Here is a 25,266-nt window from a genome sequence, read left to right as displayed (position 1 = left end):
AGGAAACGCCTATCAGCTCATCATAGGTGATACATGTATCACCTATGATGAGCCAGAAGCCATTGTTACTAAGGATGTCAATTAGCCTTCGAGATCCAAACTCATGATGTATTTGTGCAGCAAGACCTACTTGGAGTGGAGTGATTACATTGGAGCTGTTGAATACTATGCACTCAGCTATTGATAGAGTGCGTCTTCGGATGTCTTCTGTAGGGAGGTAGTAGCTAGGTGCCAACAGATTCACAGGCTTTTGCATAGGACTTTCTGCACAAAATGAAACTAGGGGGTGAAGTTGAATGTATCTACATAATTCTTCAAATTTGTTGTGTATGAGAAATTGATTGATATTGCATTTTGTTGGCCCACTCATCAGCTTTTAAATCATGTATAGTTTGTTTGGAACTTTACCCACTCCAGCAGAAAGTCCTGGCGCACAATAAACTGACTGACTGGTCGAGGAAAAGCAGCCCCAGGCAAGTGCCCGGTCTCAGCCAACAACATTGCCTCGCAACTCGTGAAGAATGGCCGGCACAACCATCGTGATAGGTCATTCCAGAGGGAACTGAGAAAGAGTCTGTCAGAGCTGTGGAAATCCCCCGGCGTCGACACTAATCTGTCCTCTGACTTCACACCATCTGAAGTCCGAGACATCATCCGCCAGCTAAAATGTGGTAAAGCTCCGGGTCCAGACCTCGTCCATCCTGAATTCATCCTGCACTCTGGGAAAACTGCCCTCACATGGCTCGGAAGATTTTTCTCCTCATGCATGCGGCGACTCAGAATCCCTAAGATCTGGAGAATTAGAGTGACGGTAATTGCCATTCCGAAAGTGAACAAGCCAACTGATGACGTCAAGAGTTACAGACGTCAGACCGATATCCCTGCTGTGCGTACCATATACGATCTTGGACTGCATGATCCACAGCCGCCTGGAGCCTGTTATCGAGCCTCAATTACCACCAGAGCACGCAGGTTTCAGGCGCAGCAGGTCAACAGTGTACCAAGTAACCCTTTTGACGCAGGACATCGAAGATGATTTCCAGACCAACTCGAAGGCGGGTGCAGTTTTCCTTGACCTCACAGCCGCCTATGATACCGTGTGGCACCGAGGTCTGGCATACAAGCTGCTGAGGACTGTTCCTGACAAGCACGTGGTCCGGTTCATCACGGAGCTGATTTCCGACAGGGGCTTCATCTTGCCGCGGACCAGCGATGGTCAATAAAGTCGCCTGCGGCGTTTGAGGAATGGTGTTCCACAGGGCTCGGTGCTAGCGCCAATGCTATTCAACATCTACCTGCATGACATCCCCCTCGAGCAAATACACCTATGCCGATGACCTTGCCATCCGGTCGTCTAGCAAGAGATGGGATCAGAGAGCATGCAATCTCAACCGGGATGTAGCTACATTGTCGTCTTACCTGAATAAGTGGAGACTCCTGCTCAGCGGCACAAAGACTGTCTCGGCAGCATTCCACCTCAACAACCGGGAAACTTCCCGCGAACTGAACATCGAGCTCAATGGAACACGCTGACCCATGCCCCACAAGGGAAACATCTAGAAAAACTGAGGGACAAAGTGTCATCCTGCGCTGCCCTCCTCCGACGGCTAGTTGAAATTTCCTGGGGCGCAAACACAAAAGTGCTGCGGACTACAGCACTGGCACTGGTGTATGCACCAGCAGAATACTGATGTGCTGCCACATGGTGCCGCAGTGCACACACGTACTCGACTTGTTGATGTGCCTTTTAACAACTGCCTCCGCACTATCACTGGATGTGTACGACCATTCCTTGCCGGTATTCTGCTATTATCAGACGCGAGGGAGCAAAGCAGTCGCAAAGCAGTCGCAAAGCAGTCCTCTGTCCGGATCATGCCCTCCATGGTATATTGTTACCAGCAGTGGAAATATTGGACCACAGAGGCTGAAATCACGTCATCTATTCAAGGCGGCAGCGCTTGATGCCCTCCAGCCAATACTAGATGGAGAAACCGGAAGCGAGCAGAGACAGCGGAAGTGGGAGACCGCATGGGCAACCATGCAATCACCGCTCCACAGGTTCATGGACTCGCCGTCGGACAACCCTCCTGGACTCCTCAATAGAACAGAGTCAGTTCGCATGAATCGCCCGATGACGGGAGAACTCGGCCGATTTGCATCCTGTATGCATCAGTGGAAGTTGGCACCTCCCCCATGTGAATGCGGAGAGACACAGACAGCCGACCACATATAGATAGACCACTGCCCCCGTACAAACGGGCGAACTGGACTGGAGTCTCTAGATCCACCTTTAAGAAGATGGCTGTTAAATGGTTGCCCTGATATATGAGCAACAACTCGAAAGAAAAAGAAGACTAGTTGGTAGATAGATCAAAACGTTAGTGATGTAAATTTAAGTGACGTCATGATGACGCCATCTCGTGTCATGTGACCTCACATTAAAGGGGCATTTTGCTGATGACTATATCTAGAGAACTAAAGGTCAAATTCAGATTTACTTGGTGTTATGTATTTTAGATGGTATTTAGTGACATCATGAATTCATGATACAAATTTTGTCATATCACACGTCACAGAGCCATTTAAAAAACTGACGAAACAGCTTGTGTTCGTACACGAACACATTTATAGTTATTTTAACTCCGGTTCATTCTGATAAACTGTAGCCCCCGAAGTGTTATCTACACCCACTTGAACATATGTGGTTTTGTTTTTTAAACTCGCTCAAACCGATGCTGATGTTTACTTCTTAACCGATGCCAAAACTTAACGAGCAGCACGTGCGGCAAGCAGCCTATAACCTCTGACCAATTTTCGAAGGTAACTGGCCTCCCTAGATTGCATGTACAGATGTTTATTCAAAGGGGTCCATGGCCATACACGCGCCAATTCCGACTCCCTCGAGTGTTATTTTCAGGCTAGCTTGCCTGGATTTATTGTTAGAATTTGCTGCTGGGGATTTCCCCTTGAAATTACGTCGGGTCGGGTTCTTGACACGAAAAAACCACCTGCTTATTGAAATTTTCACCTTTTAAGAGTGTCCCAAAATTCAAGTTATGGCGATATGTTTAATCGGATCCATTTGCGATTCGCGATTGTGGCTGTGATATAGGCTAAATGGTACCAATAAACAAAATATAATCCGTCCCTTTACTCCGATACCGACGGAACGCATTTGCATGTCGCCCCGAGCTAGCCTACATGAGTTTTGTATCTGTTTGTGTTTTGCGCACACGTCAATTAGGCCTACGCTTTTTTACATGAAAATTTTCTCGTGAAGTATTGCAAAGGGAAAATAGTATATAGGTCATTTGTTGATATTACGTAGCAAAGTAGGATGAATTTGTAAATTATGAAAATAACAATGCACTTTGTTTAATATTGGATTTAATTAAGCAGGTGCACCATACTAAATCAAGGATGGATCATAAATGGCTTCCTTAGAGTTGATAGGTGCTGAACTCAGTCCAGGGATGCGAGCTCGAGCTACTCAACACAAAAATACATCCCAGAAAAAAAAGGATGGCAGCAAAGTATATACAATAATGAAGGAAGGAGCAGTGGACCTCAACATATATATTTTGGTGTTAGTGTTTAAGTCGGTCAAATTGAAACTTCTGTAACTAACCCTATTATGGGCCTTCATGAATCAATCAAATCACAATGCGTATGTGCAGCATTCTAGAGTTCAAAAAGTTACGGTTTTCTTTATTACATAGGCCTATTTTGTTTGTGGCATTTTGTTTGCTGTTTCAAGTCAACGTATTGTTTTGCCAACGGTCTCATCATATTCCCCTCTGGAAGTATATTCCCTTTCATTTACTTGGTATAGCCCAGGATTTTCCAGAAGATCCGGGAAAGGTCACAACCTAGAGGCGTTGTTACTGCGCACTTGGAGGGCATATAAGACCCCAGCTCCTTTGCATTTGTCAATAGCTACACCCCAGCGCAGCAGGTCGGGTGAACACTGGATGGACTGTTCAGGGGAAAATCGTGCTAAGTGAGGCACTCACCGACGCTAAGTCTTACCCCTTCTTGCTTTGATCGGACCAAGCATATAGGATTTGGTGAAGATTAAGAGTCACACCGTCTTAAAGTTCTTTCAACAAGAATCTTCTGGACCTCACGTGGGCCTGAACTAAGACCTGAAGGACGCGTATCGTCATGCAGGCCTTCCTGATCTTCTGTGCGGCCTTGCAGATGCTGGCTACTGCACAAGCGTAAGTATATATGTTTTTCAATATCTGATAAGTTGGCAACATTAAAAAATGATCTTCATTAAAAAAAAATGATCTTCTGTGCGGCCTTGCAGATGCTACTGCACAAGCGTAAGTTAAAAAAAAAAAATTAGGTTTTGCAAGCTTTCTTAAACCACTGAGCAAGGCAAAATTGATATTACAAATAATTCAGTCCTTCCCATAATTTTATTTTTTAAAAAGAAATCAAATTTAATTACTTAATATCGGTTTTATAAAAAGTGTTTGGGAAAAATATATCCTATATCATAACATCGGCCTTAAATTGTCTGATTCCGTGCTATTCTCTCGAGAGTCGCCTGGGAAAAAAGTATGTGCTTGGCCGGTTTGAAACAAGTGTAGGGCATACTCGTTAAAAAAACGGCTGGGGGACGCTGATAATGGCCCGAAGCCAAGCGCGTACTTAATTCCATTCATCAATACATTTCCGTCAAAAGTCAAAACAAGTCAAAAAGTCAAAAATTTTCAACGATTTTGTACAACAATATGACCTCATGTTTTTTTTAAACACCCCTCTTGTCATGTCTATACTAAGTGCCTCAGCGCGTAAGGAGATTGGTGCGATGTGGCACAGAACGCAGTAGTGCAGGAATTCAGTGTTTAAAACCAATCGTTGTATCAACCGTTTAAAACCACCCACTTTACGAGTTCTCGACCAATGGAAATGGACAAACTGTCTCATGAACTTATATGAATTGTATTTCAGGCAAATGTTTATACAATTTTGAACAAATTTCGAACAAAATGAAATCCGCCCACTAGTTATTGAATGTTAAATTTTTTTTAATTTCGAATTTATTTGCGGACCTACAATAATTCAGGCGTATATTTTTAGGCGCAACAGCAAGCCAAACTAACTGCGTTATTTCAGAGGATTGAAAGCCTCCAAATAGAAAAAAATATATGTTTTTTCCCCGTATAAGTACAGTATACAAAATGAAATTGATAATTCGTTAGTTGAATATAAATCGAATATGCTGAAGAGCACAGGTATATCAACTTTACAATAAAGTGCACGAGGGGAAAGAACAATATTATCTACCAACATTCGAACACATAAGGTACGAGAAAACCTTTCATCATTCAGGAGGAAATGTAATGCTACATGATTTCTTTCAGTGGGAAGTGATCGTCGAAAAAATGTCCTCTCAAAAGGTATTTTCAGAATTTGTTTCAACTACCGAATAAAGAAGAGTAAATAAATACAATTTATTCAAATGATTCAAATGATTAAAGCTACAGTTTTAATATAGTTGTTTTGATTTGATTGTCACCCTTACCGCTTAATTTGTTAGTTTTACAATAGGAAAGGTTTTAACAATTTCAGGTTTTGGTCTTGAGCATACTAATGATACAATCGTTCAGCATATCCGACCCTGAGAGTTTATTTACCCCGCATAAAAATCATTTTTTCCTTTTTTTTAAATTCACAACAAATGGAAGCTGACTGGGTGCATTGTATAATCTAAAAGTTGAACAAAAAAATTAATTGACTGTCGTTTGACTGTCTTCACTTCAGTCATTTTCTGTGTCAACTTGTTTTGAAAATTCGTCATCAAAAATATTAACAGTGGGAAAGTTTACAAAATGTGACGGAGGTTATTGTTCGACTCCCTCACCCTGCCGAATTCACTCTCTTCCAACCTTACCGCATTCCATTCAACCCCTTAATACGATGCCGTCTTTTACCAATTGAGGCAAGAAACGAATGAGACAAAAATATATACCAACAAAATTGACAAGTGTGATGAATCATTCTCTGCCACATTAGTCCTTCCGAGAATTATAGTTTATGCATCCCATGGGGGAAATGGTTAGAGATTTTATTTTATTTTATTATGAAACCAAGGATTCCTCAAAAGTGCCCTATAGCACTGTAGCCCGAAAGCCTGACGAAACCCGTAGAGAGGAGACAATGAGAAGAAATTACAGTTTTTAGAGGTGGAAGGAAAAGCCATGAAGAATATTCTGGGGAAACCCACGGAATCAGGTAGGGACTGAAAACCCAATCCACAATGGCCCAAGCGGGAATCGAACACGGGTCACAGCGGGTGTGTTTGTGTCACCGTGACGTAAATCTAGACAGTATAAACAATGCTGGTGGGACCATTATTATTACAGTTTTTGCCTGAATGTTTAAACTGTCTATTTCTGATCTTTCTCCGCGTGAGAAGCCGTCACCGCGCGCTATAACCATGACAGAGAACGTTCCCAACGCAAATCTACCTGTCGGCTTTCTGGGGGAAAAAAGAAACATATGAGAGAAATATGAAGGGAAAAAACACAAAGGTGCAGAGAAAAAAAAGATGGAAAATTACTCAGGACCATATTGCCACCCCGAAGCCGCTCTGGGATAGTTACCGCAGCTGTTCTAGATACGTGACTTCAGTGAATACGGTCGATTTTGCCTTGGCTCAAGATGGCCTACTTGAAAAAGATCCAAATTCTGATGCATACTTATCTTATGTTTGAAATGGCTTACATAAACATCGCGTGATCACTTGAGACCCACGCGTAGGTCTCCAGAGATTTCTTTGCTATAGCCTATGTCAAAGTGTTTGTTATTATGCATTTTCAAATTTTAAATAGAAAATATTGAACAAAGTCAGACTTGGAGTTGTTTCAAGGTTGGTCTGAGAGACATTTTCAGATGTCCGTGAGCACGTTTCGAATATCAAGACATTATTGACAAAACAACTGAAGGTTAAATCATAAAAAGGTTCGAGGGGATTTAGGGAGATTCGGGGCTACCTCGATAGACGAAGCAGACAACGAACGGTTAGATGATACCTTTCAATATGACTTGCAAGTTTCTTTAAAATGGCTTCTTCATTTTCGAAAATAAATGTTCTGTTTTTCAAAAACACTGTATGCTACATAAAATGATGTATTCAAAAATATTTCAAGATATCTAAAATCGATTTGGGATTTCATCATCATCATCATCATCATCAGACTTGGCCCACGTCTGGGTTTCGCTTGGTCTGTTCAATAAACGTACAACTTCATTTGTACATTACATGCGTACACACTGTCAAGATATGAGCTGTGTATATATACTGGTCACCGCAGCCATAAAAATATGGGGATCGGTAGCTTGTTCCCATTTAAAGCCATTGATTGGATCGCCTCTGCGCGTGCGCCGCGTGATTTGTAATCTTTGAAAACAAAATTTAATGTTTACTTCTTTTTGCATGGATAACACATGAATACATGGCTATCAAAATGTGACTCTTACCATAACCAGTAGGCAAAATCGTCATCTCCACGAGGGCAACTTACAAGCACTTCAACTGCATGGATTTTAAATGCGCTGAAACTCTTTATTGGAATAGGCTGGTTCCGTGCTAACAATATCGATGTGATTTTGTATTCAGGTTGCGAAAATAAGACCTAGGCTAGTCCTGCATATAATTTGCATACAATAGGAGGAAAACCCCCTAATGGATTTGGGATCGATTCATTGCCCGCTACCTGTCCCTACATTCGAAGAGGCGACTGACAAACCTGGTTGCTTCGTACGGATCTTGCTGTTGGATTACTCAATTCGACCGTATTAATCATCATATCCTCATTCAGAAACTCACAAACATCGGCCTGGACCATCACCTAGTACGCTGGATGGCTGCGTTCCTGGTGGACAAGGGCGGATCCAGGGGGGGGGGGCAAAGGGGGCCATGGCCCCCCTCCCCCCAAAACGAAACCATTTTTTTACATCGCAATAAAGGCAGGCAATGAGTACACCACCATCTTTTCCTCAAAAAACATTGGTTAAAGTGGTCAGAAATTGCCTCAGATCGCACCACAGAGCATCTAGAATCCAAATTTTGTTTCGGGGCCCTTAAAGCGGGCCCCGAACCCCACGCCGTAATTTGTGTGACCCACTTTTTTGGGGGACCAACATTTTTTTGGGCCCCCTCCAAAGTTGTGTTCTGGATCCGCCCTTCTCTCGTGCAACTATCAATCAAGCGAGGAGCAACACTTTTCAGTATTTGAAAATTATGCAGTTGAAATGCATAATGGTCAGAAATTGCCTCAGATCGCACCACAGAGCATCTAGAATCCAAAAAAATTTCGGGGCCCTTAAGCGGGCCCCGAACCCCACGCCGTAATTTTTTGACCCACTTTTTGGGCGGACCAAAATTTTTGGGTTGGCCCCCCTCAAAAAAAATTGTGTTCTGGATCCGCCCTTGCTGTTGGAAAGAGCTCAACGCGTCAAAATTGGGCCTGTGCTGTCAGAGTTTGGTCGCAAGGAACATTATCTGGACCAAAAGATTTCCTGGTCCAGATTAACGACCTAAAAACTCCATGCCCCGTGTACAAGTACGTGGATGACAGCACTATATTTGAAATCTGCAAGAAGGGGTCTGCGTCAGCACTTCAAGAATCTGCAGACATTGCTTCCCAGTGGTCTCTGAGGAATGACATGAAAATCAACGCTTCAAAGACCAAATAACTCCTTATTTGTTTTTGTAAGGACTCATCTCATTCAGCCAATTTGCCTAACATTTCAGTTGATGGTAACGGTTGCCAATAAATATATTATCCTATTCTATTCAAGTTCGAAAGACATTGGAAAGACCGGGAACCAGTCTATAAGCTGTGTAAAACATGTGCTCTCACGTACGCGTAAATTTCAGATCAACAGGTTACAAATGCACATTTAGGCTTCATGTTATGTTAATGTGACTACGGAAACAAAAATAATGTCCCTTTGATTTGCAGATTATCATTTATAAGTTATAATATCGATTCGGCAAAATATTACTTAGATCTAGCACATGTACATGTACTAAGAAATGTTGCTTTTAAACTAGCACAAATTAAATCAAGTTTACAGCATCATTAATCCCGTAATCCTGCTGGTAGTAGGAAGTAACATAGGAGCACCCGTCCACCGAGTTTTCTTCATCTCTCCATGCACGAGTTTAATTCATCTCTACCGGTCCTCTGTATGTCTCTCCGGGAGCTTTCAAAGTACAGGGCTGGCCTGCCCTCTCTGTTATGTCCTCCCAGTCCTTCTTCTGTCTGGCTCTTTTTGTTACCCTCGTTGAATTGTGCATTGCTGGAACGTCTTCGCACGTTGCCTTACGATCTTGAAACATGCGCGTACCACTTCAGTTTGCCTCACTTGATATTACAGTGGTCAAAGGTGTTCAAGCCTATGGTAATACATTTTACCGCCAATTCTGAGCGAGCCACTGAGGCCTGACAAGTGACACCCCTCTGCTTGATGTACCGTAGTTCGTATTGGGATCTGATGATATATGTCCTAGCTCGGTCATCTAAAACATATACATGCAAGTAGTATTGATATTTTCTAGGGTAAAAATGATTAAAATACAACAATCACAACTAAATGTCTATTTCCTGGGGATATTTCAGTTACGCCTTTAGAAATATCTTGATCGAAATCGATTATGCAGTAGGCCTATTTATTGATAGATTCAGCAACACTTCCTTATGACTGAATTTTATACAAATATATAAATGCTTTTCATGTAAGATGAGATCTTTCAAAAACGAAGTGTCTAAAAAAGTCGACAATTTAAAGCGACTTTTTGCGCCAATGGCGGCAACATTGCTCTTCTTAGTGTACATTGCGGTTGGTAATGTGACCAAGTTTGTTTGGGACTAAAATAGATATTTGAAAAGTTTAGGCAAAACAAAATACACCTTGTAAAATGCATAATTCCAAGTTCTTATACAAAATGACATTTTATGATCAGTGCTTTTTTTAAACGGTTGCCGTGCTAACCAAGGTTATTCTGCATAAAATATTTACGTACCATGCTGACCTGATTAAACTTCAGACCATTGCATTATAAGCCGTTTTATCAGGTTCCCGGTCCTGATAGGGTGAGAAAAAAATACCCTCTTAACTTCAAGTTTGAAATCAAAATAATCATGCAAATTGCTTTGATAATTGTGAAAAAGGTATCCCATGCTGAAGATAAATTGCTTCTTTTTATTCATATTTAAAAAAATTTGAATTGCATGAAAGAAACGCTGTGAATTTTAATACTTTGAAAAAGAATTGGATATTGCTTCTCGGACACCTGAAATATGCCACTTCTAGTGAACCCATGACATTTTAACATATTTAGTTGCCGAATGTATATTCGCTGTAAAAAAAAAAGGGCATGTACTTGAATATACTTTATTGTCATCTTTTTGATTCTGGTAAAGGGCCCAGTATTTCATAGTGGCGCCCAACCTGGTCCGCGTGGATGTACAGGAAACTATTCTAGTCAGTGTCCTTGGCGCAAACCAGATACCAGTGACACTCTTCTTCCAACTTTCTGGAAGCAATGATCGAATCTCGGAGCAGACTGTTGTTGTGACACAAGGTATGGGCCAAACTAAAGTAAATACTTAGGTACAATAACGAAAACTAGTAGGGAAAATCAGGCACAAAAAAAAGACTTTCGAGATAATTAATTTGATGAGTTCTTGGCTTAAGGGAGCTCAGATCATACAGTATAATTGGTACTTTCTTTTATTTAATATTTTCCCTTTTCATATTTGCATATGTAAAAGCATATGGATCACTTGTACTGTAGTTTCATGAGGTGTTTGGTTTTTATTGTTACATTTATTACTGGCTATAGGTTGTCGGTCGGTCTGTTGGTGTTAATTTAGTTCAATGTATTTGCTCGGCTGGTCAGTCAGTCAATAAGTTTCGTTTGCCTGTAGTTTATTGGAGGTTCGGTTATTATCAGTCAGTCTGTCGGTCAGTTTGAAGTGTTGGTCGGTCTGTCAGTTGCTTTTCGGTTGGTCGGACAGACGTTCAGTCGGTTGGACAGTTGGTCGGTCGGGCTGTAATTGTGCGGTCGGTCGGTCAGTCTGTGTGTTAAGGTAAATATAATTGCTCGGATGGTCATCAGTCATGGGTTCATATGCCTGTAGTTTACGTTTTATCAGTCAGTTTCTCGGTCAGTTTGAACTGTTGGTCGGTCTGTTGGGTGCTTTTCGGTGTTCGGACGGTCGGTCCGTTGGTTGGTTGGTATATAGAAAGTCTGGTTTTTGCTAGTTGGTCATTCAGTTGGTTGGTCAATCTTGGCTGATTTGTTGGTCAGTGAGCCGGTTTTTTGCTCACGGTCGGTTGCTTCTTCGGTTTGTTGGACGATCGGTTGGTTGGTCGCTTGGTTGGTATGTTGGTCAGTCTGTCTTTGTTTTTTGCTCAGTCGGTCGGTTGGTTGGTCAGCTGATTGGTTGGTTGGTTTGTCGATTTGTCAGGCTGTTGCTCGGTTATTGCTGGGTTGGTCTAATCGGTTGGTTGGTCTGTCCATTGTTAAGTCCCTCGATTTTTTGGCCCGTTAATCAGTCGGTCGGTTAATGGTTGGTCAGTCGGTTGTATGGTGTGTTTGCCCGTCCATTGGTCAGTGATCAGAATGTTTTGTTTTGCTGTTGGTCAGTCCCTTGTTCCGTCGATCATTCGGTGGGTCATTTGCTCAGGCGGTCGGATGTTTGTTTGGTTGGTTGATTTATTAAGCGGATTTTGTTTCCGCTTCAAAATGATTTGTAGGCACTGGTTGGGGAATTTGACCCAAAGAAAGCATCAGCGAAATCAAATAAATCATACATTTAAATTTGTAGGCTAATGCACCCTCATTGACAACGCTTTCAAAATTCCTAAAACGAATAACGTCGTCTTTTGAATCTCGTCTTCACATCGTCTTGAGCAGATGAGCCACAGGAGGCTCGCCTGCGCATCAGGCGAGACCAGTTGCCGCAGCTGCAGACAAGCGGGCAGCAGTTTGTCAAACTGGTAGCCAGCGCCAACACAGCCCAACCGTCAATCAATGACCATCGCGTTATACTTCTGAGCTACCAGGCTGGCTTTGTCTTCATCCAGACTGACAAACCATTGTACACGCCAAAACAACGAGGTAAGAGCACTGATTTCTATATACCGAGAACACAGGCTGAAGAAATTCTTGGGAGGCCTATAGTGAGTGAACTGTTTTGCCAGAATACTTGATAAGTGATATTAGTAGTGTAGTCTAAGCATTTGACCCCGTTTTTATGAGGAGGATCATGATCCCCATGGAGGATCATATCGGTAACCCCGACGAGGATCATAAAACGGGGTGTGTCTGAGGTGTAGTGACGTCATGGATCGATGGACAAATTGATCATAAGGTGGGGATTAGCGCCGAATGATTATTATTACTCGAAGATAATACATGTATATAGTACAACAAAAGGGGACAGAAGGCGAACGACAATGCAGTCAGCACACGCATAACTGAATAATTTTATTGTTATATGTATGTTTTTTATGTTTTATTATTTTTTTTAGTAACTTGAAGCGTCAGTATAAACAAAAGAATTAAGTAACCCAATCAGGGATGAAGGCGGTTATCGATGGGCATACTCTCGTGAATAAAACTTTTTCTTCTTTCTCCTTTTTTTATATTGTTATCATTTACCCGACATGTTATCCAGATGTTGATGGTCCCAAATACATAAACATTAAGATTATACCTTTATTATTATAGATAGGTGAATGGTAGTAGTAAAATAAATTAATGTAATATATACATATTGTATTTTATATATATTTTAGTATTAAAAAATACAAAGACATAAAAATAAAATAAAAAATAACCAATGAAGTATCAATCTGATTTTGCATTATCAAGTGTTTTGTTTTAATTCACATCATACAAAATCAATCGTTCATCTTACAATGGATCGTATTATTTCAATTATTTAATTTGTAAATTTTTTTGTACCAGTTATTTCAAAATGTTACAGCTCATTACGGCTGTTACCCACACCATTATGATCTTATGATCCAAAATAGACTTTGTATATACACAAATGGGGGAATCCATTGAAGTCATTGTGCTGAGTCATTGAAGGATGGCAAAAAGAGGCCTGACAAGTCCGGTCTTGTCCTGTCGTCAAGGATCCGAATTTGCGGTGCTTTTAAGCAATCGGCGTTTATTAGAGGAACATTCGATGTGCATCGTTTCTGGGGATATCGGTGCAGAGTAGTTAGATTGAATTTCAGGGAATCTTGACCATAATTGGATCAGAGTTTACAAGGTTTATACCGTACTGTTTTTTTCCTACCAAAGGCGTGTACCATAATATTAACTATGATCTTCACCCATACATCCGTTGACGTACTTTTCATATTTTTCACTCCATGTATCTTCAGTGGTGCTTTGGCGTCTTCCAACCAGTCTTGATAGGCAGCATTGTCTTCCAATTCAGAACTAGACTCATCTTCATCCGATAATTCGTGTTCTTCTACCTCCGTTTCGGTTTCTGAATAATCTTCCTCAAAATCTTCACCTTCGTTTTGCGTAGATTCAGTTTCACATATTTCTATTTCTGAATCTGCAAAAGACTCATCTGTATCCGATAATTTGCCATCTTTTACCTCCGTTTCAGATTTCGAATAATCTTCATCTTGCCCAGATTCAGTTTAACAGTTTTCCGAATCTTCAAATCTACGCTTTTTAAAATCCTGTTCAGAATTATTCCCATCAACTTTATCCACAGTAGATTCTTCTTAAGCATGTACATTTTCTGCATGCCTCCGGTAGTTATATCTCCGCCCAAAGCTCTTGTTACAATGGTGACAAGCATGAGATTTGAATGCAGAAATAACATTCATGTTGAGTCTTTGACGGTTAATCTCCGAATGGCAAGGAACAGATGAAATCGTTTAATATATATATGCTGCCGCTCATGATTTCCTCATTGTTTGCCCTTTCTTGCTCATTTCTTGCTCTTTTCTTGCTCATTTCTTGCTCTTTTGTTGCTCATTTCTTGCTATTTTCTGCTGATTTCTTGCTCATGATTTCCTCATTGCTTTTTCTTGCTAATTTCTTGCTAATTTCTTGCTAATTTCTTGCTAATTTCTTGCTAATTTTGCTCTTTTTTTGCCTTTTCTTGCTTATTTCTTGCTCTTTTCTTGCTCACATTTCTTGCTCTTTTCTTGCTCTTGAAAATATATATAACAATAAAATTATTCAGTTACGCGTGTGTTGTCTGCATTGTCGTTCGCCTTCTGCCCCCTTTTGTTGTACTATATATTATCTTCGAGTAATAATACTAATTCAGCGCTAATCCTCACCTTATGATTCATTTCTCTATCGATCCATGACGTCACTACACCTCAGACTCACCCCGTTTTATGATCCTCATTGGGGTTACCGATATGATCCTCCACGAGGATCATGATCCTCCTCATAAAAACGGGGTCAAATGCTTAGACTACATTACTGATTTTTTCTTCAATGTCTAAAACATCCTGGAAAGACAATTTTGAAAATAGTTCTTCTGGTTCCTAACCCCCCCCATACTTGCTGCAATCCAAATTCTAAACGACTTATGGCGTTGAAGTCAGCCATAATATTACTTGACAGGCTCATACCGTATGATTATTTTTTTTGTCGGTAGTGGATATTCGTGTTGTGGCTCTGATCAGGATATGTTGCCCGTCAATAATGAGGTGAGTTTTTAATAAAAGTATTTCAATTAATTAAATGTTTAGCTTAGTTTTGGCAGCTTTTTAATATTAGTGTGGTCCTTACCTAAAAAGTCACATGCCTATGTTTGACTCCCGAGAAGACTTAACTTTCCTTTCCGATAGGGTTCGAATGAAGTTGGAGAAAAATACAAGAGAACAGTTTTCGAGCGTTTGTTGGGTAGACTAGGGTGTGGTTCTGAATGCTATGGGTGTGGTTGCTGTGAGTGTTGAAGTGATGGTTGTGCTTGTCGTGGATGTTGTTTTGCATTGGCGTTGTTATATTCTAACAAGTTGTTGTTTTAATGTTTAAATTGCACAAAAAAGACTCTTTTTTGCATCTACAGTACCCGTACTAACGATCCGTTAAACAAATTGTCTGGTCGAAATAAACTATACTTTTTTTTCTTTCGATTTGTCGTTAAAAAGTTTGTTTCCTTGGTATGGATCATAAAAATAGCAACGGAAAAAGGAGAAAACGGGGCTCACTGCACTTTTGATACATACTAAAAGACTTTTTAATTAACACACTGCGGTTTGTGGCGTTGTTTTATTATAAATAGGTGCAGGTGGACATTATCAGTCCAGACGATATAATCGTGGAGCGATACAAGAAACGGCCTGAAAACGGATTCCTGACTCTCTCATTTGTCTTTCCTTCAAACCCGGTGTTTGGGAACTGGTCAGTGAGTGCTTACTACGGTCATCTGGTGAGTATTTTTTTGGTGATTGATGGAGAGCGATGTGCTGCATAAGCTTTAGTTTGATGATTTCGTTGCGTTGTCATTGTCGTTGTCGTCGTTGTTGTCGTTGGCTATGAAGTATTTGTGATTTGTCACTCTCCCAGCTTTCTTTCTCTCTCTCTCTCTCTCTCTCTCTGCTCAGTTCAAGGCAAGCTCAACTGTTCAGTTCGAGGCAAAGGAGTACGGTAAGTCAAACAAACTTAGGTGAAGTGTTTAGAGGTCTTGTTTCAAACATTTTACATATACCCCAACTGTCCATGCTCCACTACCCATACGTTAACTTCATAATGTTTGAGCTCAATGGATACTATCATGGGCATCGCCAGGACTTTTTCTAGAGATGGCAAAACATATTTTTCCCACAAAAAATCCTGTATTTCTCAACATATTCTCGATTTATCAGTTTAAGAGGGGGCAGGGACACTCCCCACCCCATTAAATTAACACCACTGTGACTTCGCGCCTGTTTTTCTTTTCTTTTTTTTTCGCTTCTTTTTCTTTCTTTTTTGTGTTTTCGGGGGGGGGGGGCAAGCGCCCCTTGCCTCCACCTTGCGACGCCCATGGATACTTCACATCTTCTTCATTTCGTAAGGGAGTCCTGTAACGTTTCCGATTGAAAAGACGCAGTTTCACATTGCGGAACGCTTTTTCTCGTATACAATTTCTGAAGCAGAATGCCTACTCCGGACATGATTCTCCATCAGCCAGTATGTGTTTGTGACGTTGAAAACCCCGTGGAGGTGTACTACTCGTTTAAAATAACGATTAACGTCAAATTGGAAAACACTTTGCCCGCGGGCACATCTTTATGAACCACCTTCAATGATTGTTTTCTTCCGAACGATACCGTTTGAGGTGAAATAATTCGCAGAGTTCCTACCAGAGTTTAAATTTTATACCCTTTCATTATACTTTCATTATACCCGTATTATATAAACCCGCAACACATCAGCCGATCGACATAAAATAATGGGGAGCTTTTCTTACTTTTATTAAGGTTCATTTGGTACCAATGCAAATGTTTTAGGAAGTCCTGTGTTACCACGGCCGATTTAAAGACAAAATTATCATTAAAGGATCATGCATTTAAATTAAAATGAAAAGTAGGACGAGGGCAGAACCCCCCCCCCCCCCCCCCCACTTCCCAGTCCCTGAGAAGACCCCCCCCCCATTAAAAAAGGGTCCTGGTATTAAGGGATAAATAAATAAGCGAATTTCTGCATAAAATGCCAATGCTCTTATATGCATTTCAAGCATTATATAAAAACAAGTAAACACGTAATTTCCACGGGTTATTTTATCTTGTTTTGTGCCTTGCTCCTTAGTACTACCGAAGTTTTATGTGGAAGTAGCTCCGCTGTCGATGTATATTGTACCAGAAACAGATAACCTCGTCTCAAAAGTAAGAGCAAGGTAAGATTACACAACTGGTTGTCTTTTTGCCATTGCAGTTTAACTAATCGATGAGGTTGGATTAATGTATTAGTGAGAACATGTCGGATTGACTACTCGAAACTATCAAGAGAGGTGCATGGTGATGATGGTTATCAGAAGACCCCCATGTCCATCCTTTCTAGACCATATAACCTGGGATCCACATGTGTTTACTCTTCACAAATGGCGTCGTCACGACACCCCTGCTTATTGCAAACTCACCTCACATGCCGCGTCTCTGTTATTGTGCTGTAAAGTGTAAAGCCTTTAGATTCCAGCAAAACCTTCAATTGTGCATAATGCATATTTGTATCGTAGTTAGCCGTGTTGGAGTTGGGTGTAATGTGGCAGTTCGAAATCGAACAAAAATGTCCCCTCCTGACATGGCCATTATGTGGTGCGACTACTATACAACTATTATATATACGCCTACCTTAATATCACGTCATACTCCCCTGCTCAATCTTTCCCTTCCCAGGTACATATTTGGCGAGCCGGTTGTTGGTAACTTTTACGTGAAGTACGGAGTGTTAGAAGATGATGGAAGTCTGACGGACCTGCAGTCGAAAGAAGGACGGGTATGTAAATATATAAAGAAATACATTAGTTATGGTGACTTGGTGCCCAATTCGCACCCTAAGCCGACAAAACGCGAACCGCGTAGCAGAGACGAGGACAAGTCGGGATCTCGATTTTTTAAAGGCAAATGATTGTGAAAAGGCCGTTGAACTTAAAGTAATTTTTTCATTGACACGTTTTAGCAATGGGTCGTTTTTATTGCGACGAATTATTTAATAGGCTGCGATTTTGAAGCTTGAGGGGCGTAGGCAGTGTTAAAGGCTGCACTACTATACCTATAAAACACAGTGCAATCGCCCAATGTAGGCCTGGGTAGTTTGGTGTTCCCCAAAATGTTTTTTTTTCTTCTTGAAAGAAAGGATTTTTGATGGTATTTGGTGGAAAATGGTATTTGTGTATTTTTCGTTTATAGTTGGACGATGAAGGTCAGGCTTACCAGGACTTAGACATGAACGACGTGATAGTGGAGAATTGGGCTGAGACACTGATGGGCAAGCGGCTGATCATCCAGGCCTTCGTGACAGACACAGCCACAGGCGAGACCATCAACACCAACAACACCCAGGTCACCTTCAGCAGTACACCCTACAAATTCAACTGGGACCTCACACAGCGATACTTCAAGAAAGGCTTGTCTTTCTCTGTTAAGGTACTGAAACGTGATTGGATAAACGCTTTTAAAGGAGCGCAACCCAAATCAATCTTTACAGTTTTTACATATTCAAATGAGTTACTGATGTTGGTAGTTCTCGAACAGTTCCTTCTTCAATGGTTAGCACGTATTGAAAACAAGTTAAATATTTATGACGCGTAGGCCTACTTGACGATCGCGCGTTGGTGGTTCTAGATGAGTGGCCTCCTAGCTGGACCGAAAATGATTTTCGCACGACACACGTTACTTCAGTTATTAGGTTTGAGTAAACCCTTTTTTCAACAGCCTTTTGTCAAACCCCCCAAAACCAATACAAAGGAATGGAATGCCATGCGATTTTCGAAAAGAGGTTTTTTTTGTTCTATTCTCTCTCTACGATGCTTTAATTATTTACCAAGATAACCAACAAAGCCATGCAAATTAAAAAAAAAAAGGCAAATGTTCCTGTTACCTCTTTTGTATTTTCTTTAAAGGCCAATGTTCAATTCATGAGTGGTCTTCCAGCTGAAGATGTCCCTGTGATCGCCTCAGCCTCGGCCCTGCAGGGTGGTAACCGCGTTGACCTGGAGGGTGCTCAGGCGGGTGCTCAGGCGGGTGGTGGCCGGGAGGATTTAGAGAAGATATCGGGTCCCCAGGGGGAGGTTGACTTTAGGCTTGATGTGCCTGCCGCAGCCACTGAAATCACCATAATGGTAGGTGTTTGGGTTCAATCCTTAAAGGTAAATAATAAAACATTTGGCTAAAAGTCAGGAATGTCAGGTAAGAATTATAAACTCCAATATAATCTACGCACCAGAGTAGTTTTAGTCATCTGCAACTCACGTCTCGGTTGTATAAGGATAAATGGGTGACTGAATGACCCTTCATCTCTGACTTAAAAAGAGCGACTAAAGTGAAATCTACGATACCTGTTTTTGTTTCAGCTGCGGACGAATAATCCGGATTTGGTAAATGCAAACACAGAAGGCACCATCACAGTACTGGCTCAGGCTTCCAGCAATAACGAGTACCTGGTGGTACGCGTTCCTTCTGGAGATATCAGACGAGTCCAAGAGGTACGCTTGCAAGATGATATCAACACTATCGAAGCTGCATGTATGGGGCCAGTGGCTCAATGTAGACAATACAGTGTGTATAAGATCATGCAAACATAATTATCAGTCAACAATTTACTGTTTAATTATGAGAGGTATATTATATAGTATGTAAGTCAGCAGTTGAGCATGATCGTTTTATTTACCATACAATGTTAAGCAGTGAGTAGTGTGACAGCGATCACGAAAGTCACTTCTACATTAAGAAGGTTTAGATTAACCTGTAGTCATTAAATAGGGTAAGAGTATAGCACGGGGGCGCTTATGCCCATCATCGTTTAAAGTGCCTTTTTTATATTTCACCCGAATTTCGTAAATGCATGGATACTACTTTTTTTGTTTCCATCTTTGCATTTCTAGATCGGAAGGCAGAGTACGGTGGAAGTGCAACTAACACACCCCGATAATGTCGGCGTTCTTAACTACTTCGTAAGTTGTTTGTCCACCTATATTATGTCATCTTTAATCGAACAAGCCAATGTGACAAAAGACTCTGCATGGAGGAATTTCTTACTTCTTTAAATACGCGTGAATTAATACAATTATGGTCATTCTTACGTGGTCCATGGTGTACATTGCACTAGCAAAGCACACTCTTTGGTGATATTTGTTTGGAAAACCTTATTTTCTAAAGGTCATTGCCGGGGGACGAATAGTGCACAAAGGGGCGAAGAATCAGGTCAACTTGAACACCGCCCTCGGTTTCGAAATCACCCACGAGATGGCGCCCTCTTCGCGAGTCGTTGCCTACTACACTGATGCAAACGGTAACGTCGTTGCTGATGCACTCCTGATCGATGTGGAAGAGAAATGCAAGAATCCTGTAAGCATGTTAACCTGTAGGGCTATTTATTTCCAGATTATACAAGGAAGTGATGTGATTTCAACAGATTCAAATATATAACACTGTATTTGCAGCAACGTCATGTGCGGGTGAGCACAGATATGTGCTTAACACAGGGGTAAAGCTCAGTATGGATCGAAAACCCAGTGAAAAGTCCATGTTGACTTTTTTTCTAAGCAAAAAACTGTTCGTGATATGTAGTATAAAATACCGTTGTGAACCCTGTTTTTATATCTTTGTTTGGATTATTATAATTGATACTTTAGGTAAGGTAATAGGTTTCCCTGTTATTTTAGGCCTAACACTTGTATCACACACATTCCTTATATCGATACTTTGATTTCGTCCCCGAGCATGCGCACAATTCTCTAAATAAGTCCCAAGATTGGGTACATTTTTAAACGTAACGTTTTAAGTCAACAGAAACGAAATGTAACGGCAAGAATATTAAAACGAGTGACAAAAACTAATTTGCTTTTTCAATTCAACGTCGATAGCTACACGAGACGAATTTCACAAATTGAGGACGAATCGGTATGCAAAAAAATGAATTATACTGAACCTTAAATGAAATCTAGTGGTGGATTTCTGAAATTCAAATCGAGAATTGAGCTTGACGATGTTCGGGGACGAAAGCACAGTGTAGATGTCTGGAATTTGTGTGATACAAGTGTTAAAGGAATGTACATCATTGTCTTTTGCTGTAATTTTCGGAAATGAACTATTTTGAGGGGTCAGTATAACAGATCAAATATTGTTACACTGACATGTTTGAAGTTTTGTGTTTAAAAATACTTTAATCCAAAAATGTTCAAGTAGTCTGGTTCCCTGACTTCACTAAAGATGAAATGGATCAATTTATATATGCCGGAAAATTGTAAGGTAATGGAATCAGTCTAAGTGGCCTGCACCCGTTCAAGAACATGTAACCAATAGCAAACAAAATTTGGACTGAAAAAAAGGGAATTTTGGAGCAGTAGTTGAAAATAGTTAGGTCGGCCGACCATTTGGAAATTTATACAAAATACCACTTTTCTTGAAAAGGACTTCACACATAGTGCCATAATTTTACAGGATGCTTTAGACTGTCATTTACCAACAACATCCTAGTAAGGTATTTCGTAAAAAAATGGTAGTTTTGTTTTTCGATATTTCAAATGTTGTATATTCCCTTTAAAATAACCGGGAAAACCCTATATTAACGATACATTTGCTTCACGAACTTATCTCAATAGCTACACGAATTTGTCTAAATACATGTAGCTACACGAACTCATCTAAATAGCTACACACCACATCACTATAGGAAAGTAAATTGCCTTGTACTTAATGTTAAACATTTCTCATATGAATTTGCCGATTTGTTTGCCAAGATTGGACTAAGTTTCCTGGGCCTGCCAAGCGAGGGCAGCACGTACAAGTCCGAACGCAGCGGCCAGAACGTTCAGTTGGAGATCCTTGCTAAAGAGGGAACAAATGTCGGCCTCGTGGCTGTGGACGAAGCTGTCTTCAAGCTTCGTAACTATCATCGACTCACACAGAAGAAGGTACAGAAAAGGAATCTCTTGTGTTCTAAGATGCAAGTTTTTAAAGATTGAAGGAAAGTCATAGTTGTTTATTAGACTTGAACCGATTGGGCCTATGCTAATAATTTAACTTGCGTTTTTTTCGCATGCATGGTTGATTTGAGCCTTTGTTTATGTTTTGTTTGTGTCTGACAATAGAGCGATCCATAATATTGCTTCGGCTAGGACACTTTATTGTTTTACTTAACAGTCGACGTCTTACGTAAAGTAAACTGCAACTAAATAATAGACGTTATGCTTAGCAGTCATCTTATTAAACTTTGCTTTCGTACGTTATTTGCTTTTTCGTGGCGGAAATTGTATTCCTTTTTTCCCCTTCACTTTGGGAGGTACTTTTGGACAGTGACATTAACCTGATTGTTTTAATATTGCTTTGTTGTGTTTTGTTCGCATGCTGTGATTGAAAACCAGATAATGCCAACGACCGTATCTACTCCTCACGATATATTGAATTTCGTGTAAAAATATTTTGGCAGGTGTTTAAAAGAATGGCCGGGTATGATTTGGGCTGTGGACCGGGAGGTGGACAAACGACTGCAAGCATCTTCAAGGTAAGGCTTCTTCATTCCTGAAAAGTCTTTTGGGTCCTGGTTATGAATGGGGCTTTATCGATCACAGTAAAGAACATCAAGAAGTTGGAGCTACTTATGCTACTTATGCTAACCAGCAAGAACGATGGTATAAAAAGATTTCAACTTGTATGGGAATACTTGCTGTAAAAACTTTTTGTAGAACATGTGTCATGGATTAAAGTAAAGTGCTCACCTGTATGTATGGCTTTCTACTATGTACTGAGATTTTATGCCGTTAAATTCACTGTATCATAATTATTATGTTTTATTGATTGGAAGGGCTGTGAGCGACATAAAATAAAATATATATATTGGTGGGCCGGCATGTGCTGAGTGCTATAGCCAAACTGTTATGTCTCAGGATTCCGTTTAAAGTCTACTGGGTCTACTAGCCTTTACAAAGTATTCAAAATACCTGAGTTTATCAATTTCTATTGGTCGAGAGCCCGTCACGTGTGGCTTTAAACCGCCGATAAATCACCGCTACATTCTGCGCTACACCGAGCTGTACGCGCGCGCAAATTTCCACAAAAGGAGATGTTTAGCACCAAGCGCGCGAGGCACATACCATGCATAGACATAAACAGAGTGGTGTTTAAAAAAGCATGAAGTAAACTTGTTGGACAAAATCTTTGGAAACTTGCGAATTTTTACTTGTTTTGACTTTTTGCCGAAAGGTATTGATGAATGGGAATAAATATGTGCTGGCCGGTTTTAAACAAGTACGTTTATCCGCATCCACGCCCGTAGCCGGTTTTAAACGTACTTATTTAATTAAAATCGGCGAAGCATTATTTCTCTTAATAACAAAGGTTTTACGAAATCATAAATAAACACATTAAAAACTTTCAAACCGTGTAAACTATTGTGCTCCCCTCAGAACGCAGGAGTTACTGTCATGACAAGCGCCAATCTTGATGTTCCGCATAGAGAAGGTATTATTGTCCTTCTATCTCAATTAATCGCCACGAGCTTATTTTGTAACAGTTTTCGAATTCAGCAGATGTGGAAGGCCTATTCTTTTGCTCGCTAATCCAGTTTTCAGTTTTTACTGTTTTCGTAATGATTAACTACAGTACATGCATCGGTACTGCTTCATTTCCTTATTACGGTGCTCTGTATTCGAGTAAAACTTCGCTCCATTTGGTAGAGAGTGCAATCCTTTCAATGTAACAGATCGAGGTTTTACTGGACTATCTGAAACATGTCATTCTCAAATGACAGTTGATTATTATACTCTAAATTGCCTGGTTTAAAGATTACTTTATAATAAGAGAGTTAGAATAAAGAAACAGGAGCAGTAAGAATTTTCATTAAAACTATTCACTTAGAAATAAAAGAGAATCTTCACAAAGCATTTAATTTGTTTTCTTGTCATTGAAGATCTTGGATGTCCCGAAGAGGTCAGGAGAGCCCGGAGATCAGCGAACGATACCGAAAGAGAACAAATCCGTGAGAACTGTTTATATATACATGTAGTTTGTTTTATATTGGTGCTAAACCCAGATGGAACCGACAATTTGAATGAAAGAAGTCTGGAATATTATCCAAAAGGTTAATTAAGCAGCTTCAAAAAAATTCCTTTGAAGCCAAAAATAAAGCCGAGTCGCGGACGATGCCGTGATTTCAAAAACACCTCAGGTTAATTGAAGGTCATAAATCACAAGCACTCATCGTTTCCATTCATCGCCTATTATTTCTATGGTGAATCATTTCCATCTGTGTCAGCATCGACTATTTATCATGGAATAGAAGGGCCAGCCTATATTCCGCTGACTGCCGAGTCACCGATTATAAAATATTCCACTGATTATAAATAACGTAAGGCTTTGGGCAATGCTTGGTGTCGATGAGACCCGCTGACTAATAATTATCACATTTTTTCTGTTAACAAATTTTAAACTTGTGTGTTTCAGTCAAACCCAAATTGGCCTATCGCCGTGTGCGAGTTAACCACGCCCCTTAGACAACCCTATTGGAAATGTATCACTAAGTTTGTTTGTCTCAGACTTTTGCGCGTTCCGCGACCATTTCAATATCATGCAATTGAACATGATTTCACATACTGCGTTGACGCGATTCTGCCGCGGTAGGTCAATGATATTTATACCTCCTCCTTTTATTCTTGAGTGTTTGCTACCATCTGAAACAAAGGATTTTTCTTTGAGCGCAAGGAGATCCCCTTTGCAATCAGTTATTTATTGTGAGGGCTTTGATGTATTTTACATAAAGCGATACATAGATGTCTTTTATAATTATCACTGATTCCTGGTCCGTAGATTATCGATACTAATTGTGAGGCGGGAACCAACCTATACCCCGCTATAATATAACTATTGTCTGGCAGCCTGCTGTCCCAATCGTGAATCAAAAATGCCCCCATTCTCTTAGATGCTCAAACTGGATGTCTGATGTCTACGTTCTCTCCTCTAAACACCAAAGTCAAAGTAGCTCTGCGCAGACACATGCGATCCAATACGGAGTGCATTCCGCCACTTGGAACGGTGCCGCGATGTTTCTTTCCAGGATGAAAGAGGAATGCAAAATACTTAAAGGACTCATTCCAGCACATCCTTAAAACGCAGCTTCGAGAGACCTCGTGGACGAGGTCGAAGGGAGTCAGCAAGCTCACCATAGAGTAGATTTTTTGGAATCTTGTGTCATCCTGTCGGCGGCAGACGTGGCCGGTCCAGCGAAGACGACGAAGTCTGAGCAAAGAGTATAGATGTCAGATGTTCTTGACATTTCTGAGAACCTAATATTGGGGACTTTATCTTCCCAGGATACCCCCGAGATGGAGAGGAGGCATCGGGTATGGAAAGCATTAAGACGATGCGCATGTCGACGATAAGTCACCCATGTCTCACCACAGTGGAGGAGGATACTGAGAAACATGCAGTGTTAACACGGATTTTAAAGTTTACACTCAGGTTGCAGTTGTTCCACACTCTAGATCAAAGTCCAAATCAAATACGGGAGCTTATCTCAGCATCCAGTGTGTTGGGGTCTGTAACTAT

General features: G+C 40.7%; 1 pseudogene; it reads left to right on the top strand.

Annotated features, from left to right (window-relative positions):
• The first annotated feature begins 3,928 nt into the window (after positions 1–3,928).
• Positions 3,929–25,266, top strand: part of LOC119720610 — a 45,050-nt pseudogene continuing 23,712 nt past the window's right edge.

This window comes from Patiria miniata, unplaced genomic scaffold (genome assembly GCF_015706575.1).
Source record: "Patiria miniata isolate m_02_andy unplaced genomic scaffold, ASM1570657v1 HiC_scaffold_9, whole genome shotgun sequence".
Lineage (NCBI taxonomy): Eukaryota > Metazoa > Echinodermata > Asteroidea > Valvatida > Asterinidae > Patiria > Patiria miniata.
Note: the sequence above shows the minus strand (reverse complement) of the source record. Positions and strands in the feature narration are given on the sequence as shown.